The sequence below is a fragment of the Mustela putorius genome, unplaced genomic scaffold (genome assembly GCF_011764305.1).
Source record: "Mustela putorius furo isolate JIRA1106 unplaced genomic scaffold, ASM1176430v1.1 tig00003944_pilon_pilon_pilon, whole genome shotgun sequence".
Classification (NCBI taxonomy): Eukaryota; Metazoa; Chordata; class Mammalia; order Carnivora; family Mustelidae; genus Mustela; species Mustela putorius.
The window spans coordinates 5837175-5857765 of NW_025422088.1; the positions used below are offsets into that span (position 1 = coordinate 5837175).

At 36.3% G+C, this 20591-nt stretch overlaps 1 protein-coding gene across 4 annotated transcripts in view; it reads right to left on the reverse strand.

Annotated features, from left to right (window-relative positions):
- IL33 (interleukin 33) overlaps positions 1-20591 on the reverse strand; it is a 67098-nt gene that overhangs the window by 42487 nt on the left and 4020 nt on the right. Inside the window, exon 1 of one of the 4 annotated variants that reach the window (XM_045069833.1) lies at positions 2205-2239. The exons of the other annotated variants lie outside the window; for them this stretch is intronic. The gene's annotated coding sequence lies outside the window, so the exon portion shown is untranslated. Of the gene's footprint in view, positions 1-2204; positions 2240-20591 lie in introns of those variants that run through there. 4 annotated transcript variants of the gene reach the window in all.

The window sequence follows — 20591 nt, forward strand, 5'->3', positions numbered from 1 at the left end:
AAAAACCTTTACATAGTGGGTTATTGTTGGTAATATTGATATTAGGATTCTGAAATATTTTTACTGTATTATAAAACAGAACAAATAAGTAGATGTGTTGATACTGTAGGGTTTTTACTGCAAGGGAAAGGAGATACAAATAAAAAAATATAAAAAGCCATGGGAAAATCTCTGTAATGTTAAATCTGAATCAGTACTATCAACTATCAGTGTGCCCCTATCTTAGATTCTAGATACTTTTTCCTCTAAAAGGAACCAGGACTCTCTAGGTTTGGGCTGAGAATGTAAAGTGAATATGGAATATTCAGTTATGCCAGAAAGCAGTTGGTCATTCAAAAACTTGTGTTTGTGTCAAAAGAACACAGGATCCGCTTCAAAGGGTTTCTCACTGGCCAAATTTGGCACAATTTGAGCATCAGAAAGAATGGTAATTCTTTTGGTAATTCACTATTAAGCATTTAATGTGAAAAGAAATCCACCAGTCCATAACATTCCTTAAGAATGAATGAACAAGGGATTTATTCATTACAGAATGAATGGTAGAGTTAGAAAAATAACAGTCTTGTAACCCTCAGCGTAATACTTGATACAAGCCAGGATCATCAATGGTTGCTGTGCCTTGATGTCAAGCTGGGTCAGAGTACCTTATTGAAAGAATATTGCATTTTCTCTTATAAACTGCAGAATACCCCATATTTATTCAGTAGGGTACCATTGTCTGGCTTCATCATCAAGGTAAGGTAGTGGTGCTTTGATTTGTGAAGGGAGCAGGACTTCTTCAGCCTTAAATTCTCCCTTACATTGCTTGAAATTCTACTAATAGTTTACTCCTATTTGCATTAAGCCTTGTCTTCTTTTTCCTAGATTAAAAAAAAAATTGGTGTATTCCAGAGGTGATTGCTATTTAAATCTCTTACAAACTTTATATGAATCAGCTCTTCTAGCAGGGTAAGGGATGAACATTTGGTTACTACATTGGAGGACTCCATGAAAGATAAACTTCACGCAACTTTATTTTTGTTTCTGAACAACCTTGAATGGACTGAAATTCCAAATTTTCTTATTTAGAAGGAACTAGAATCTTATACACAACCATCCTATTTACAACTGGTTTCATGAGCAAGAATCTTCAAAGGTAGAAAAACGCTTAGGAGCAGAGAACCTTAGATGTCATTTGTCATTTTCCTGAGCCTCTAAATCTATGGATGAGTAGACTAAGACTGAAGGGAAGTGCCTTACTCAGGATCATAAAAACAAAACTGGGGCGAGAATCTAGTCTACTGATATCCATCTTTATGCCAGAGCTTCTGTGCCATGTCTCCTCTCTCCTTCTTCCAGCTGTAGGAAGAATATAATCAGAACTGGCAATTTAACTTCAAATGCTTGGCCAGTTGTCCAACTTCTTTAGAAATAATGAATTTCTAAATATAATAGTTAATATGTAATAATAGCATGTGCAGTTAGGTAATCTTACTGTAGTTAAATTTTCAGAAAATAGTTCAAATAATACCCTGCACACAGTAGGTATCCAGGTAGCACTTTACTGATAACATGAAAATTGTAATGCTGGATTGTTGTTTTTGTTTGTTTCTCTGTTTCCTTTTTTATCCAAAAATCCTTATGTCCCAGAAAAAAAGTTCTCCTGGATGGACATTAACTACCCCCTAACCCAAAAACTGTTGCATTTTCAAATAAATCTGGGAAGTGTTCCTATGTATATTATTCAACTTCTTTTGAAGTCAGAACCACATTAGCATAGATAAGAGACTGAAATACCACATTTACAATGGAGTGATTGACACAGAAAAAGTCAGCTGCTTTTTAAGAATTGAATGATAAGGGGCACCTGGGTGGCTCAGTGAGTTAAAGCCTCTGCCTTTGGCTCAGGTCATGTTCCCAGGGTCCTGGAATCGAGCCCCGCATAGGGCTCTCTGCTCAGCAGGGAGCTTGCTTTCCTCCCTCTCTCTGCCTGCCTCTCTGCCTACTTGTGATCTCTGTCTGTCAAATAAGTAAACAAAAATCTTAAAAAAAAAATACAATCACTCTTCACCATTTTTTCAGACTTGAAATTTACTCTCTACTCTCCTATTTTTAAGTCAGAAACATTTCAGAATATATAGCAGTATAAAAATCACTAGTTCTTTCATGCTGCTTTTCCCAATAATATAAGCAAATATTCTTGCACACTGGTTCTGATACCTTACCTTAGTTATGAATATGAAAGGCTCGTCTCAAATAATGAAGTTTCTTGTTGTCAGCATTTTGGTAGTGGTTGATGCTATATTCCAACTCTACTTATATACGCACTTGGATTAAGCAATATTGGGTGGCAGCGTTTGATGAATGATGCAATGCAAATAGCAGCAGTTGAATGGATTAGATTGAGTGGGAGTATACCTTATTCCCACAGCTAAATCCTAAACAGAGCTTTTAGATTATTTTAACTGTAGCACTTCCAAAGAGTTATACTCAGTTAATCTTTAATTTTTATGAAAGCTCTATGACATGGGCCCTAGGTGCTGTTTATTGCTCAAAATAAAGCATAAGGGCAAAGACTTTCATTGCCTTTCTCTTTTCTACTGTGAAGTCAAAAACTTTAGATAACTTTTTCTGATTGTAAAAATAATGTGTGGGTGCTCAGAAAATGGTTAAATGATAGGAAAGCATGTATGCTATATTTCCTGACATTCTTTTTCCAATACAGAAATACTATGCATATCTATTTTTCATAAGAAAGAGAATCTACTGCAAGTATTATTTTGTAAGTTGCCTTTTTGATTTTCCAATTAATGTCACAAATATTCTTTTATAGGAGGCTTTATAAAACCCTCAATCATGTAAGTATAGCATAACAAATCTTTTATTGATTAACACTTTGACTATTTCTGTTTTTCTCCTTTTTTTTTCTTTTATTTCTAAAATTACCACTGTCACGACAACTGACACTTGTATGTGTGTGTGTGTGTGTGTGTTGTGATTCCTGGTGAACTTTTGCATGTTCACTGGTAGCATAAATTCCTAGTAGCAAGATTGCAGAACCAAAGAGTTTGTGTACCTTATATATTGATAAAATGTTACTCTATTGAATTTCTAAAAGTTTGTATTGATTTATAGGTTTTTAATGATCCAGGGAATGTTCTTTTCACCATTGCCTTAGCAACAATGGGTGTCATCACCTTTAAAATGTTTGCTTTTCTAGTGGAATTTAAGAAACAAAACAAATAAGCCAAGGTGGGGAAACAGAGACAAACCAAGAAACATACTCTTAATTATAGAGAACAAACAATGGTTACCAGAGGAGGTGGATTGGGGGATGAGTTAAATAGTTAATGGGGATTAAGTACACCACTTGTCATGATAAGAACAGAGTGATATATGGAAGTGTTGAAACACTGTATTGTATACCTGAAACTAATCTTATACTGTATGTTAATTAACTGGATTTTAAATAAATAAAAATTTTTAAAAATTTGCCTTTCTAAAGAGTGGAAAAATATCTCATGGTTTTGAATTTTATTATATTTAGTGAAATTAAGCATCTTTAAAAGTATATTTATTGTCAGTTTCTATAAATTATTGATTTATATGACTTCTTTATGAATTAAGAAATGAAACATGTGTTATCTGTATTGGAAAATTTTCCCCAGTACCATTTGTCCTTATATAAATGGCATTTTTTGGATAATATATAAATTTTCAAATCTCATGTAGTCAAATTTAATTATTGTTTTAGAATTTCTGGATTTTGTGTCCTGTTTCAAAAGACCTCCCCTCCTCTAAAATTATAAACAAATTTATCACACCATTTTCTAAAATTGTATTGTCTACTACTTCATACCTAAATCATTAACCCACTATCATTTTTAGTATATAAAGAATAGGACTTTTTCCCTTCCAGCGCTTATCTCAACCACACAGGTAATCCAGTTTAGACAAAGTGAAGTTTCATATGTTATGTTGGGACTAGCATGCAAAGGGCTGTAAATGCAGCAATATGGAGTTGGAATTTCATCCTGTAGTCAACAGGAATCTTTTAAAAGTTTTTTATGCAAGTGAGAAGTATTATAAAAAGTGTGTTTTGTGAATGTAATTTATGGTTGTGTGAAAGAATATCTGAAGGAATGAAAGAAGAGAAAGACAGGAAACAGAGCCCAGTCAGAAGGCCAATTGAAATACCTAGGCAAAAAAGCAGTGAGGTCAGGGACTAGGGCAATGTTAGGCCAGTAAGGAGCAGATGAAGGTGACGAGTCCTGCTGGCATTTCATAGAGTCCTTAAATATTAGCGTAAGAAAGGGCCCCAGAGATCCCTGTTCCAGTTCCACTAAGTCACTTAGTTGTTAGTGGCTGAATCAGGATTAGAACCTAAGTTTCACTCTCAGCTCAGGGTTGTGTCCACCACAGAGCCTCCACGGCTCTTTTTGATAGTGTTTGTATCAGCTCTGGACTGGGGAAATGAAGAGATGAAGGGAAGTGAGGGGGCTGTCAGTGGTTTAGAGTAGGAAACTCAGGTGCAGTGCCCTTTTTCAGGCACAGGTAATGAATCTGACATGGGGCAGATGGAGTTTGAGATACTTGAGGAACAAATATGGAAATTTCAGCACTGAGCTGGAATTAAGTTATGGGTGGGTAGGGGAGGCCAGAAGTAGCAATCTGGATTTCTACATATGGATTTCATTTGTTACAGCATGAGAATTGATGATGTAGAAACAAATGAGATTGTCTCAGCTGAGTGTGGAACAGGAAGAGCAGGCTATGTCTAGATGGAACTATAGGGAATACATTTAAGAGGTGAGAGAAGCTAAGGAGTTATCAAAGAAGACCAGAAAGAACACTAGAAAAAAGAAGAAGTCATATATTATGAAGGCTTAAAGAGAAACCATCTCAAAAAAGGAATATATGGTAGATGATCACTACAGAGACATAGGTGGAGTTTAGAGACCTTGGAAAGAGTCCAGTAATCATGGGAATCTCCAAGAAACTGCAGTGGATTGCACAGTGGAGAGGAGGAACTGAGAATTCTTCAAGAAATACAATAATGAAAGGGAAAAAAAGAGAAAATTGTATCTTGACCGTACCGTGGAGAATGGAAGATACTGCTTATTAGTTCAACGACCTTGGGCAAGTTACTTGATACTTCTAAGCTCTCAGTTTCCTCATAATAATTTTCTTTATAGTAATAAATGAGCCATTCAGTGGCTCATTGAAAGAATTATATGAGAAGTCATATTTTAAACCTTTGGCACAGAAGCTGGCACATAGTGGGAACTTAATACATGTCTTTATTATTATTATTGATTTTTTTATTGGAATATGGCCCTCTTAGGCTTGTTTCACTGTAGAGAGAAAAGGAGAATGAAAAGAGGGAAATGAAAAGGAGAGGACTGGTGTAATAAAGCCCCAGAGGAGACAGGGAGAGGGGAAAGAATACTAGTGGAGTGTTTGGCTTTAAAAAGGAGGATGTATAATTCTTTAGAGGAGGAGGAAGAGCAAGAGAATGGGAGAGATTATGGCATTTTAAGGGACATGAACTTGATAGTCTTGTAAAAGTGGCCTGAAATCTTCATAAAGTAGGTTGTGAGAAGAGTTATAGAAATTAAGAGAAATAAGCATGAGTTTTAATTTTTGAGGGTAAGTGGTTCCTTGGAGAATGTAAAAAAAAAAAAAACAATTTACAAGGAATAGGGAACTACTGTTCATGCATACTGAGTTTCAGTTTTATTTTTTATTTTATTTTTAAAATTTTATTTTATTAATTTTATTTTTAAAAAGATTTTATGTATTTATTTGTCAGAGAGAAGGAGAGCACAAGCAGGGAGAGCAGCAGGCTCCCAGCTGAGCAGGGAGCCCCAGGCAGGACTCCATCCTAGGACCCTGGGATCATGACCTAAGCTAAATCCGACATTTACCTAACTGAGCCACCCAGGCATCCCCGAGTTTCAGTTTTAGAAGATGAAAAAATATTTGGACATGGATTGTGGTAAAGGTTACTCAATAATATGAATGTACTTCATACCACTGCACTACATCCATAAAATTGTTAAAATGATAAATCTTAACATAATTTAAAAAATGATTTTAAAAAAGATTACAAAATGGGAGTGAGAAAAATGAGAAAGGTTGTTTGTAAAGGAGTTGTAATGTTCCCTATCTTGGAGGTTAGAAAAGTTCTGATGCTAACGGTTGTCACAATGAGGTTTTGTGGGTGAACTGTGGAAGAGTATTAAAGAGTCATCAAAACAGGCAACGGAGTCACCAAGATTGATATCAGCAGAGGCAACATTAACTAGAAAAGAACATGAGGGTCTCTGTCAACATGAATGGAAAGAAATTAACATAAGTAGAAAATGAGAATGTGCCACTTCTCTGTTGGCCCTGGGAGATGGGCATACACAAGGAAAATGGCTGGGTTTTGAGGATAGTGGTACCACCAGGGGAAAGCCATATTTTAGATGATAAAAGGAAATAGAAGAAGATTTTTAAGAAAAAAGGAGGGAGGGGCACCTGGGTGGCTCAGTGGATTGGGCCATTGTCTTCGGCTCAGGTCATGATCTCGGGGTCCTGGGATCAAGTCCCGCATCGGGCTCTCTGCTCAGCAGGGAGCCTGCTTCCCTCTCTCTCTCTCTCTGCCTGCCTCTCTGCCTACTTGTGATCTCTCTCTGTCAAATAAAAAAATAAAATCTTTAAAAAAAAAAAAAGAAAGAAAGAAAAAAGGAGGGAGACGACATTCCAGGTGAAATGTTACACATTTAAATCACAAAAAACAAAAAACCCCAAACAATAGGAGAAAAATAAATGAAACAAGATGGGATTGGGAGGGAGACAAACCATAAGTGACTCTTAATCTCACAAAACAAACTGAGGGTTGCTGGGGGGAGGGGGGTTGGGGGAAGGGGGGTGGGGTTATGGACATTGGGGAGGGTATGTGCTATGGGGAGTGCTGTGAAGTGTGTAAACCTGGTGATTCACATACCTTTATTCTGGGGGATAAAAATATATGTTTATAAAAAATAAAAAATTATTAAAAAAAACCCCAAACAACCTGTAAGACTTTAATCTATCAAGAAGTAATATCTTACATAGAAATTCATTAGTTGATGATTCACATATGAACAACAACAAAAAATGTGTGAAGTATAATCATGTCCACAGTTGCAATGTGTTTTTGTCTCTGCCCCAGGAAGGCTTCCAGAAACTTACATTCAACAAATATCAAGTGTACATAACTTGTCAGAGACAATGTACTCCAACAGCATTAATTACTTTCTAGGCATCAAAGTGTTCATGGAACACTGCATGAAAATTTTCATTTCACTTTGTCTTATTATCTACATCTGATCAACTGGAAAATCTGTTATTAAATCACTAACCAACTCTCAATTGTCAGGCAATGTCCTTTGATTAACAGTTTCCCTCTTTTAAAATACTGATACCCTTTATCATGTTAAACCTGTTGGTCTTTCTTTCCTTACTGTGAATTTTACTTCTAAAATAAATTCATTTAATTAGACTGATTTCCTGTTTGGAGGCTTCTTGTTAACATACAGAGTTTGTAAGAAATTTTTATTAAAATACATGCTAATTATAGAAAATTTGGAATATAAAATATTTGATGCCCTAGAAAGTAATTAAATGCTTTGGAAAGAAAGATACCTAGTAATCATTGTAAGGAAATTCTGCCCTCCTAAGATCCCAAAGTCCCAAATGATGCTGGGCTTACACCTATTTATACTACAACAGAATGCTGCCTAGTAATGGTAATAGTAACAACTCAAACAACTGTCCAGTGCTGGGCTAAGTGTTGGAGGTATAGTAGTGAACAAAACAAACCTTTTCCTACCTTCCTGGAGTTTACTTTCTTTGGGGAGATAGATATGGAGCAAATAATCATACAAATAATTAATTTATAAACAGTGATAAATAAGAACTAGTCTGGTAATGAAGATAAGGAGTAGTACTAAAGTAGTGTGGTCACAGAAGGTGGCATTTATGCTGTACTCTGAGCGTGTGAAAAATCTGTGCAAGAGAGGGGACAGAGGGTGCCTTCTGGGCAGAGAAAACCCTAAGGGCAAGGGCCATGACAGAACTTGTGGTATTTACGGAACTAAGCAGGCTTGTGTGGCTGGAACTCAGTGGACAATGAAGAGAGTATAATGTCATGGGGTCGGTGATGGAAGCCAGCTAGGGCTGGGTCAAAAAGGCCAGGGGAAGGAACTCGGATTCTATTCAAAATACAATGGGAAGCCAAGGAAGTGTTTTAATTAATATGGGATGTGACTTGGATTTTGTTTTCAAAAGAGTGCTCTGGCTGCCGTATGAGGAACAGGTAGAGGACAATTAGAGGGAAGGAATGAAATCAGCAAGGAGTCTGCATTAGTTCAGTGGTGGTAATGATGATGATAATAGTGATGGCAGTTACAGTATCTTGGTCATCTATCTCTAATTGTCATCATGACCCTAGCATTTGAGTATGATTGCTTTCATTTTAGAAGTAAGGAAATAGAGATTGAGAGATTAAAAAATGTCTTAGTAAGTAGCAAAGCTAGGATCTGAACTCAAGTCCATCTTGCTCTTTCTCTTAATCCATGGTAATCATTGGTGGAATGAGGTATAATTAAATTCCTGAGCCTGAAGGTCCATTCATCACCTTGTCAAGCTTGCATGTTCTTGCATGGTCAGAAGATCTATGAAGGTATGGTCCAATTTTACAAACCCATTGTTGGGTACTAGAAAATTGCTGGAGGAAGAGAGTGTCCTCAAACTTTCCTAGCTGGTAGGAGGGAGAGGAGATGAGGAGTATGACTAAGCTTGGCAATACTATATGACTTCGTCCTGGGATATTTTATAGGGGAGCAGGAGGGAGAGAGTGAGATGGGAGAGTGATCACGTTATCCTTTGTTTCCTTGGGTATACTGGCTTCACTTCTTTCTTGGGGGAGATCAGAAAAAATGATGTGGAGGAACAGGAGGTTTAAGTTTGGGGAACAATGAGATAGCTTTGTCCTTACTCAAACTCAATCACTTCCTGTCTCCGAGTCACTGACACTCTGAAAATTTCTACATACCCCTTACCTGGACCCAGGAGAGAACATTTCTCCCAGAAAGAGGAAGGAGTATGAAGAAATTTGGCAAATCAATATATGACTCAACCCAAACCCATGTAATAGGAGGTAGGGATGTTATGAGTATTTAGGAAAACTTTTGTTCTTCACTTAGCATATTAAAGTACATCTATGCCTTCCCACAGTTTTCCTAAATTCATGTTTCCCTAATCATTTTTATTCACTGGCACTACCTGTCCCTTCAACTTTTCTAACATCACAGAACACCTCCTCTCCCCACTGTACATTTGCACCATTGGATTGCTTGCTGTTCCTCAATTCACCAGACACATGCACACCTCCACACTTTTGCTCAAGCTTTTCCTCTTTGTCTGTGAATCTTCTATTTAACCCTCAGAGCCCAGTTCAAATGCTTTTGTTTCCCTAACGACCCACAAGCAGAATTTATTGCTTCCTTTCTTACTTGCTTATCATATCCAAGTACATACAATTTCACATCCCCTCTGCTGGACTTCTAGCTCCTTGGGAACAAAGATTATACCTTAGTCATCTTTGTTTCCCAAGCAATTATTGATAGCAGGCACCCAGTAAATATTGTGTACTTTGTATCTGTCCTTGTAAAATCCCTACATAATAGATTAGACAAGTATTTCCCACTGAACAGATATGGAGACCCTGTCCAAATCCCAAAGATCTACTGAGTGGTGGAGTTGAGTCTATAAATTGAGCAGTGCGGAATTGGCTGTAATACAAAATGACAATTTTATATGACTCAGAGAACAGAACTCAGGTCTTCTTGTTCCTGGGTCAATGGTCTTTCTAAATCATTTAAAGAAGCTGACTTTCTGCTTGGCCATGGCCCTGTGGTTTTAGTGTGACCAAACATTTCGAATTGGTCAGTTCAGTGTGTTGTTTTATTCCCCTCTGGTGCCCCTCCCCATGCCTCACATACTTTTGATCCAAATCTTTATTGATGATTTTTTTTAAGAAGCAGTGTTAGAATGACCTCCAATCAGGGTTTTCTCCTTCCCTGCAGGGCTGTTCAGCTCTTTAGGTCTTAGTTTCCTCATCTCAAAAATGAAGAGGGTGCATGAAAGCCAGGGTCTTCCTATCCCTTTGACTTTCTTAGGCTCCTATACAGGCTCCCACTTCAACCCCTCCCATCCCCTTTCCCTGGGCTTGCTACTTCAATACTAGCGCCTGCACCAGTCCCTTGCCCACAAAAGATGTCATTCTCAGAAAAATGCACAAACTCTGCCTATGCCTCCCTCCTCTCCTTTCACTGCCTCACAGCACATAGGATGACAGGGTCAGACAAGGGGAAAGTTAAGTAACCTGGAGTCGTGTCTTTGGCAAAGGCAGATCTAAAATTCAAGTAAACCATGAACTTGGCTACATTCTGTTTTAGGGCACAATTACAGAGAAAAACTAAGTCTGTAGCATACATAAACGGATTTGGAAAACTCATAACTGCTAGAGAAACACTAGCACTTAAAAAGAAACAACATGGAACAAACTGGTCCTTGGTTTTAGTTTAATTCTGAAGTTTGAAGTTGAGATCCATTTTTTTTTCTTTTACTTACAATTTTTAGAGTAAAACTGGTCAAGTAATATATAAATTATGGATTTTATAAAAATTTAGTGGAGCATAAAAATTCAATAAGCATATGCAGAGTTAAAATAAAAGCTTTATATATATAAAATATAAATAAAAGTTTTATTTAAAATATAAGTTTTATAGATATATATATGTATATATATACGCTTTATATATTTACAACAATTTTGTCAGGGAGGTATTATTATTTTCCCTATTTTATATGAGAAAACTGGGGAACAGAAAGATCAAGTAACTTGCCCAAGGATCCATGGTTAAAACCTGAAGCGCATATGTTTTCAGGATTCATGAGGTGCTCTAGATAGGGGTGGAGGAACGTAAACTTCCAGGTTTCAGATATTCCTACCCACACATAGAGCAGAAACTCCTTATTCATACTTGGTTTCTGCTTAAAGTTTACTTGGTCAAAAAGGTTCTTCTACAAGAAAACAAATTAAAGTTTTGAGAATATGGCATAAATCTCTGTCATCTGGATTATTTAACCTTGTAAAGGGAGAGTGAAACTAAAGCCCAGTTCATATACCATCATTGGCAGTCTAGTTGGTGAGTAGATTTAGGAGCACCAAAAGGAGTAGAAACCCTGTCTGAAAAAGAAATAATGCAAAGAATCCCAAGAGATTTTTAAAAAAATCAGTAATTTATTTATTAATATAAATATGGTTTATATGTTTAAATTTTAATGTTTGTCCATTATAAAGTTAATTAATCAGACTTTGTTTTCAGTATGATAGTGTATTAGTTACCATGACAAGTACTTCTGACTTTTGCAATATTGAAAGAAATAGTAAAAAAAAATGTCTTTTTAAACTTATGGTTGAACTGGAGGGGAAGTAAAGAATGTATAGTGTTCAAAATACTGGGAGGCAAGAAATCTTGGCTTTTTCCTAAAGTTGTCTACCAAATGCTAGAGACAGGGTAAACAACTATGTGAAATGCAGGCCTCAGGAGATAAATCCCTGGATATGCCTAACATGGGGATTCTAATAATGCATGGCCTAAACCTGAATATCCAAAAACCTGCACTTGCAGTAGAAGGGTGGTTGAGATAAATAAACCTCACTTGCAGAAGGACACCACTAGGAAGTTTGTTTGACTCAACTCTGGCACTGGATAGAAAGAAAACAATTCTGAGGATTTCTCCCCTCATGAAAAGTCAGCCCTCATATGGGTTTATAGTCTGGAATCACACTACCTGTGTGTTTCCAAAAGTCTGAAATAGAGAATTAAATATAAAATGGTTTTAGGTTGGTAGTGTCTCAAGAAAAATGGGAAAGGCAAACACAAGTCTTAACTTGAACTCAGCTACTGCCCAAGCCACAAAAGTATCCATTTGCACAGAAAAATTTCCAGGCCAAATGAATAGTTTGCATTTAAAATTTATAAAACAAACAAGAAAAGTAGGTACCATGGTGAGAACCACAGAAGGAGCAGACAGCAGAAACCAAACTGCAAAGTTGGTGTATGTATTAGAACAATCAGGAATGACATATAAAACACTTAGTTTTAATATCTTTAGGTAGAGTTCTAAAAATATTGAAAGCAGGAGCAAAGAAAAATTAGATTCAAAGAAGATCCAAATAGAATGTCTAGAAATAAAAAATTGTAATATTGAAATTAAAACTTCATTAAACAGCAGATTAAATAGACTAGACATAGTGAACTAGATGAAGAATCAGTGAACTAGAAAATATATCTGAAGATATTCTTTGGAATACAATTCAAAGATACGTAAAGATGGAAAATATGGAAAAGGGTGTGAGAAACTTCGAGGACAGATAATGTGTATGTATTTGGAATTTTAGAAGGGGATGATAAAATAGAGAAGGGAAAATATTTGAAGGTATAAAGACTGAGAACTTCCAAAATTACTGAAAGATTCCAATTTCTAAGGAGTCTTTCTAAGGAGTCTAAAGAGTCTTGGGTCTAAGAATCCCAACTAAGTTAAAAAATTTCAAGAAATCCATATTTTTATATATCAATTATGAAACCGCAGAACCTTGAAAAAAGAGAGAAGGTGAGGAAAATGAAGCTATTGGGATGAGGAAAAGAAAATTTTGTTAGGGCTTATGGATGGATTGTTAGTCCTAGAGTAGTCCCCAATTTCACAAACCTGAGAAATTAACATTAGGTGTTTTTGGAGCCATTAAGTCAGATCTTTACTCAAAGTCAGAGAGCTTTGTGTGGAGTCAGGACCAGAACTCTGGTCTCCCAACTCACTAAGTGGTAGCTGTCACTACTCTTTCCTCTCTAACCTGGGGCTGTTTCTTTAAAATACTAAACAATAGCAAAGAAAAACAAAGTGTGAAGAAAGTATAGGGAACAGTTTCAGTTTATTAGGGAACTTTCTGGCACTGTTGTTATGTATCATGTATGGAATTTAGTAATTATTTTAATACATTCTTACACCACAGTGCAGTGTCCCATCACTAGGAACCAATGAAGCTGCTCAGTTTTCCATTTGGGGTAAGGAGACAAAGCATTTCCTTTAACCTTATAAGATAACATGAGGGTAGAATGAGAAAGGTTTTAGAAGATGTAATCAAAGCAGAGTCACAGAAAATAGTTCTGGCATAGCACTCTGTAGAAGGTGGCAAAAGAACGAGTAGGGATAGATGCAAAAATATCAATCTGGGGAAAGTCTTTTGAGAAATACACACAGGGAAAGCAGGTACCAAGCCACAGGATGTGTATATACCTGAGTCACTAAGTCATAAATCAGCACTCAAAACTGGAGATGAAATACAGTTTGTTTTGTTTCAGTTCACTGCCTTAGACCCAGCTTCTTTTACTTTCTAAAAAGTTTATTTATACTGAGATCCACAACAGAAAACAACTGGCAAGGCTTGTGTCTCAAGACAAATCATTTGTATATATATCAAAATCTATCATCTCTGCTCATTAAAAGATAGTAATTGCATCTATGTATATGTATGTATGGAAGAATTATTTCTGAGTCTTGCCTAATTCTCTATAAATATATACCAACATGTGTAAGAACATCTGGAATTAGCAACAATACAAGAAACATAAATTGTTTAACCAAGCATGAAAACTTGCACATTATTGTTAGTTTTGGCTCTGGGAATAGTGCCCAGACTCCAAACCTTGACGTACTTTAATATTTGTATAATTTGAAATCCTAACAAGGATACAATTCTCTGGACAGTAGCCTAAACTTTATCAGGTAACTTGCTGTTTGTTTTTCAAGAGAAACATGAGATCTTTAGACAGGCAAAGATTTAAATTTTGAAGCTCAGAGTAGAATGAGTAGAATGAAATATATATCTTAAAATTGGCTCATTTGTAAAGAGGCAGGCTTGGGCATGGTACATTTTTCAACCACATAAAACACTGATGAGGAGAAATTTTTTCCAGATACCACCAATATATATTTAAAGCCAGTGAAAGTTATATCTAGCTTCAATTTCTAGTGCACAAGGATGCCACTTAGATCTTCTGGAATTGATCCTGGGAGCTAGTAGGCTTTAGAAAACTAAGGAATAGCAAGAGGAATTTCTAAAAGGATGAGCCAGATATTTATGGAAATGGGGACAGAGGAGCTCTGGTCTCTAAAATCTGGAAGCAAGTGAAGGGAGCCTGAAGCAGCAGAGGAGGTAACAAAACTTTGTATTGGTGGAAGATAAATGTAGCAGACTTTCTTTAAAAATAAAAACATTATAAAAAAATTTTCTCTTCAAGAGTGGAAATCAACTACTGCTTCATCAAATTCTTGCTAATTGTATTATGAAGACTAAAGATAAGTTTCAAAAATAGGTGTAAAAGATAAGTTTCAAAAGATAAGTTTCATGGTCCTGACACCCAACCAGAAGATGAGAATTGTTCTTGTGCTAAAACACAAACCAGTCAATCAGCCTTTATTTTGATGTCACATGTAGAACCTTGATATAATCTGGTTTATCAAATAGTTGTGATAGGGGTTCCTGGGTGGCTCAGTCAGTTAAGCATCTGCCTTTGGCTTGGGTCATGGTCCCAGGGTCCTGGGATTGAGCCCCATGTCAGGTTTCTTGTTCAGCGAGGAGTCTGCTTCTCCCTCTGTCCCTCCCCCTTGCTTGTGGTCACTCTCTCTCTCAAATAAATAAAATAAAATAAAACAAAAAAACCAACCCCCAAATGCTTGTAATAAATTACACAAAGCGAATATTGTGTTCAATTATATGTCATTTGAACAATGTTTTCTTCAAGACAATTAAGCAGGGTGGATTATTATTAACTCATAATGATTCAACAATACCTTGACAAAATTTTTTCGAAAGTATTTTGTATTCAAAGTCTATAAAAACCAGCTCTTTCTGCCATCTTGGAGCCTATAGAAGCCTGCCAGGAACAGGACTCCTAAAATGACTGAAGTCTGTGGTCCAAGACCATTTTTGCTGGCTATAAGTGGGGTCTCTAGAACTGGAGGGAGCACACAGCTCTTCTTAAAATTAAAGGTGTTTAAAAAAAAAAGGAAAAACTAAAATTAAAGGTGTTTATCCTTGAGATGAAATTGAATTCGATCTAGACAAGAGATAGGCTTATGTGTACACAGAAAAGATAAATACAGTAACTCCTGGTAGCAAAATGAAGAAAACCAGGCTAATCTGGGGAAAAGTAATTTATGCTCATGGAACCAGTGACATGTTTCATGCCAAACTCTGAAGCAATGTTTCTGCTGAAGCCACAGAATCCATGTTATTCTGTACCCCTGAAGGATTTAAACTTACTGAAAAGTAAATAAACAAAGCTATAGATTTGTTTTTAAAAAAGTCTATAAAAACAAAATGACTATGGAACTAAGAGAATAATCCTTTTTCTTCTTCTACTATGGTATGATACTTTAAAAAAAGTGATTCCTGACTTTTTTTTCTGAAACCTAAATACAATATGATGATTTGTTTCATTCCCTAATTAATGTTGCTTTGCAATTGATAAACAATAGACAAATGGCTCAAGTCCAAAATTACAATTATAGTGAAGTCATGTTTTTTCTAAATTGTGTTTCCTTAGCTAACTCAATTCCAGGGAAAAATTACTAGCTTCCCCAGACTGACATAGCATATTTCTAGGGAAGGTAAAGAAAATACATGCATTAAAGGAGAACCACAATGCCCACCTATCAGAATGGCTAAAATGAGGAAGATAGAAAATATCAAGTATCTGCAAAGATTTGGGACAAATGGAATTATTATACATGGGCTGATTAGAGTACAAATTGCTACACCCTCTTTGGGAAATAATTTGGTAGTATTCACTACAGCTGAACATGTGCATACTTTTGGCCCAGCAATTCTATTTGAGGGAATATATGAAAGGCATAAAAATGTCAAAATACATAATAAGGGAATGTTCATAGCAATAGTAGTCATATAATGCTAAGCTGGAAACATTGAAAATGTCTATCCACATTATAATAGATAAATTGTTGCACATTTACTTAGAAGAATTCTAACTATTAATGAGAATAAACAAGCTACGTCTATGTGGAACTACAGGGATGGATCTCACAAATGCAATGTTGAATGAAAGGCTAGACGAATGCATTTATAAATAGTTCAAAAACACCACAAGCAAATTGAATGTACGATATTAGAAAGCATAATGCTATTCTCAAGGGACAGAGTGGTGATTAGAAGAGGACATGAGAGGCTCTTAGAGTTCTTCAATTTCTTCAATTTCAAAAGAAACTTCAATTTCTTTAAATGGTTACTTATGTTTGTTCACTTTGTGACAATTCATTAAGATATCTAGTCATGACTCATGCAGTTTTGAGTGTGTGTGTGTGTGTGCTATATGAATGAAAAATTTTAAATTAAAAGAAAGAGAGGCTGTCAGTGAATTCTAAAATATACAGGTTCCACATTCTTAAATGTGGTGGTCAAAGAGACTCATTGACAGAATTAAGTAAGCACTATGCGTCATGATAAAAAAAAAATTAAGGAAGTGTCAGCATCTGTGTTTAAGAATGCATTGAGCTGACTGGAAAATGATCAGTTGGGAAATGCACACATTCTCTTCTTCTCTTAGTACAAAATAAGTGGTTATGATATGCCTCATTAAAGACTTAGTTTTCTGACCTGAAGGAATTGAAATTTGCTCAGATTAAAAGAGATTTTTGAGGTGTTTTTGAAATAAGGCAGAATCCTCATGATAAATTTGAAAAGAGTTTGGCTGCCCTTCCTAGGAGTGCCCCCTGCCCCATAAGTTTTTTTTTTTTTTCATTTATTTATTTTCAGCATAACAGTATCATTATTTTTTCACCACACCCAGTGCTCCATGCAATCCGTGCCCTCTATAATACCCACCACCTGGTACCCCGACCTCCCACCCCCCCACCACTTCAAACCCCTCAGATTGTTTTTCAGAGTCCATAGTCTCTCGTGATTCACCCCCCCTTCCAATTTACCCCAACCCCCTTCTAACTCCTCATGTCCTCCATGCTTTTTGTTATGCTCCACAAATAAGTGAAACCATATGATAATTGACTCTCTCTGCTTGACTTATTTCACTCAGCATAATCTCTTCCAGTCCTGTCCATGTTGCTACAAAAGTTGGGTCTTCATCCTTTCTGATGGATATATAAGTTCTTAAAAACCAAAAATGGCTGGAGTTCTGTGGGAATTGGAAGATGTTGAAAGTTACCTGGGTTGAATGTTGTTTTTTAGCTGACAAATCTCTTTTCTTTCTCCAAAGAATAAATTTAGATATGCAGAAACATAAGCCATTCATGGTAATCCTATCTGTCTGACAATAATGCATTTACGAGTAGGCATGTGACTCAGATCTTGCCAATGAGACAAAGGGGAGGTATGTCTGGGACTTCTGGGGAAAATTTTTTTCCTTAAGAGTAAGCACTTTTTGACTTGCACTCACTTGGCCTCTGTGAGGATGTGATGCTCAGAGCTCAGAGCTCTCCCATAAAGGCAGAGATCATGGACAGTCTGAGGACTGCAGAGGAGAGGGTGAGAAGAGTTTGGATCTTTGGTGATGTCCTTGATTCTTTGCATCATTTGTGGAACTGCCCACTTTAGAACTTCTTGTTCAGTGAGCAACAAGTGTGCTTATATTTTAAGCCATGTTCAATTCATTATTCTATTTTTGTAGCTAATGCATATCAAGTAATACAAATTCTCTTTGTTTTTTGTCTAAATGTAATCTACATTGGCTCTTTCTAAACACTAAAATTAAATGGCAAACAACTAATGCATTCTGGACATTGAATGAATAATATCTTTAAAAACAGCTGGGATATTTAAACATTTCCCCTGCCATCCATGCTTAAAATGCTTCTTTTTCTCTTTTAATATAATTTTTATTTTTATTTTATTTTTAAAAGATTTTGTTGATTTATTTGAGAGAGAGAAAGAACATGAGAGGGATAAGAGGCAGTGGGAGAGAGAAGCAGAATCCCTGCTGAGCAAGAAGCCTGACAACTACTCAGGCAGGGGGATCGCAGGACACTGAGATCATGACCTAAGCTGAAGACCGACACTTAAATAATCCACACAGTTGTCCCTTTAATTTAATGTTTAATTAAATTTATCAAATTTTATTAAATTTATTAAATTCAGTAATGTTAACTAGATCTGCAGCAGATATCTAGAACTTTTACATCTTGCAAAATTGAAACTATATTTATTGCACAACAACTCCCTGTTTCCTCCTTTCCCAGTCCCCTGATGATACGGTTCTACTCTCTGTTTCTATATGTTTAACTACTATAGACACTCATATAAGTGAGATAATACAGTATAGAATGTTTGTGTCTGGTTTATTTCACTTAGCATAATGTCCTCAAGGTTCATCCATGTTGAAGCATGTAATAAAATTTCCTTCTTTTCAAAGACAGAATAATATTCCATTGTATGTATATATCACATTTTCTTTATCAATTTATCAGTGAATGGACATTTGGGCTGATGTTACCTCTTGGCTATTCTGAATAATACTGTGATGAACATGAGTGTGCAAATATCCCTTCAAGATCCTCTTTTCAATTCTTTGGGCTATATACCCAAAAGTGGCATTGCAAGGTCATACAGTAGTTCTATTTTTAATTTTTTGAGGAATTATCATACTTTTTTCTATATCAGCTAATTTAAACAGTTTAATATTTAAATAATTTTATATTTTAAACAAAACTATAGCATAATAACATGGATATATAAATGATATATTAAAATTAATTGTAAATATATTTTCATAATATGTGAAAGTTTTCCCTTGTACAAAGACTGAAGTTACTCCTTGCATAACTTTTATAGGAATTTTCTCCTATGTTTGGGATATGCCTATCAAATAGTAATAGAAACACTGGTCAGGTTGTTAAAAGTTCTGTAGAACTTTTAGATATTCCACACTATCCTCACTACCATGTTATCCCAGATTAGTTGGTATAGTCCAAAGCCAGAATGAGAGTCCCTCTCCATGCTGGTATTCAGCTGGCAGGCTCCACGTGGCTGGGTCTTTTCCTAATTATCTCTGTTTATGCCATACCAGCTGTAGAATATCACCTCAGGATAAACCGTGGGATATTTTTTTCACAACCAAATAGCCACCTAGTAATACACTGTGTCATGTATTAGATGATATTAAATTTGATTATTAAAAAGAAATTTAAAAATTAAGAGTATGGAAGTTCCTTCTTTCCTTCCTTCCTTCCTTTCTCTCTTTCCCCTTCCTTCATTCCTACTTTACTTCCTTCCTTCCTTGAATGAGGGAAGGGTCACACTTTAACATCCCAGTTCTTGGTCCCTGGGCTGTCCAGTGCCTAACCATTCCTCATGGCCCAGGTGCTCATGCCTGTGGTGGCTGGCCTACTTCATCAGGGCCTTCAACAGAGGCTTTCCCATCTTCCTTTGAGCACCAATTTCACATCTAGCTCCAGCTGACCCATGTAAAAACTGAGGGCACAAGCACAGAGCAGCCCTATGGCCAACACAGCCCCCATGCCCACCAACTAGAAACTGCTGCCCTACACCATGCTCAAGCTGTGCAGCAGGAAGAAGGCACTGGCAGCTTCCCAACCCATGCCAAGGGTTTGGAAGTTTGCCACTCACAGGTGTGGAGGTTCCTGGCAATTGACCTGAAAAAACTCAAGTTACAATCCACACCCTGGATATTTAATTCCTGTACAAGTTTAAACAGAGCTTCCTTGTGCAACAATCAGAAAATATAACTCAGAGGGCTGGAAACTTGTCCATGATGGTATGACAAGCCTTTGTCTCCCACTTTGCCTACTTCATGGGCTGCTCCAGCTATTCCCCAAACTGCTGACTTCATCTTCATTATGTGGGCTTCTACGTAGGTTCAGCCTTGGTTACCTGGTAGCTGGGTTTGAGGTGAAAGCTACTAACATGGAAAGACTGTGTTAACCACTTCTCTTCTTCTTCAAGATAATGCTTAATTGTTTTCCTCCTTTGTAAAGATTTGGACCTCTTCCTGAGTATATTCAGGGTAATTCAGGGTGAAAGACTATAACTGGTGTTCCTTCCTTTGCCGAGAAGAGGACTTGCATATAATAGGTACAGAAGTTATCTGAACCTAACAGTGAACAACAACCCTATAGGTTAAGAGTCACTGCCTAGATAGTAGTCTAAATAAACTCAGATGCTCTTTTAGGAGCATTTATGACAAATAACCAGAAAAAAAAATTGGATGCTGCTAAAAATGGACTTCTATCTAATTTTTTTAAAATTAATTTATTTATTTTCAGAAAAACAGTATTCATTATTTTTTCACCACACCCAGTGCTCCATGCAAGTGAAAGACTTCTATCTAATTTTTATATTTTTATGAATTTAGAAAAACAGTTTTTTTCCAACTGGCACATCACAGTGCAAATTGTTTTTATGCTTTAAATGCTGAGTCTGATCTCATGGACTTCTTAGTAACAAGAAGAAATCATACTATTTAATA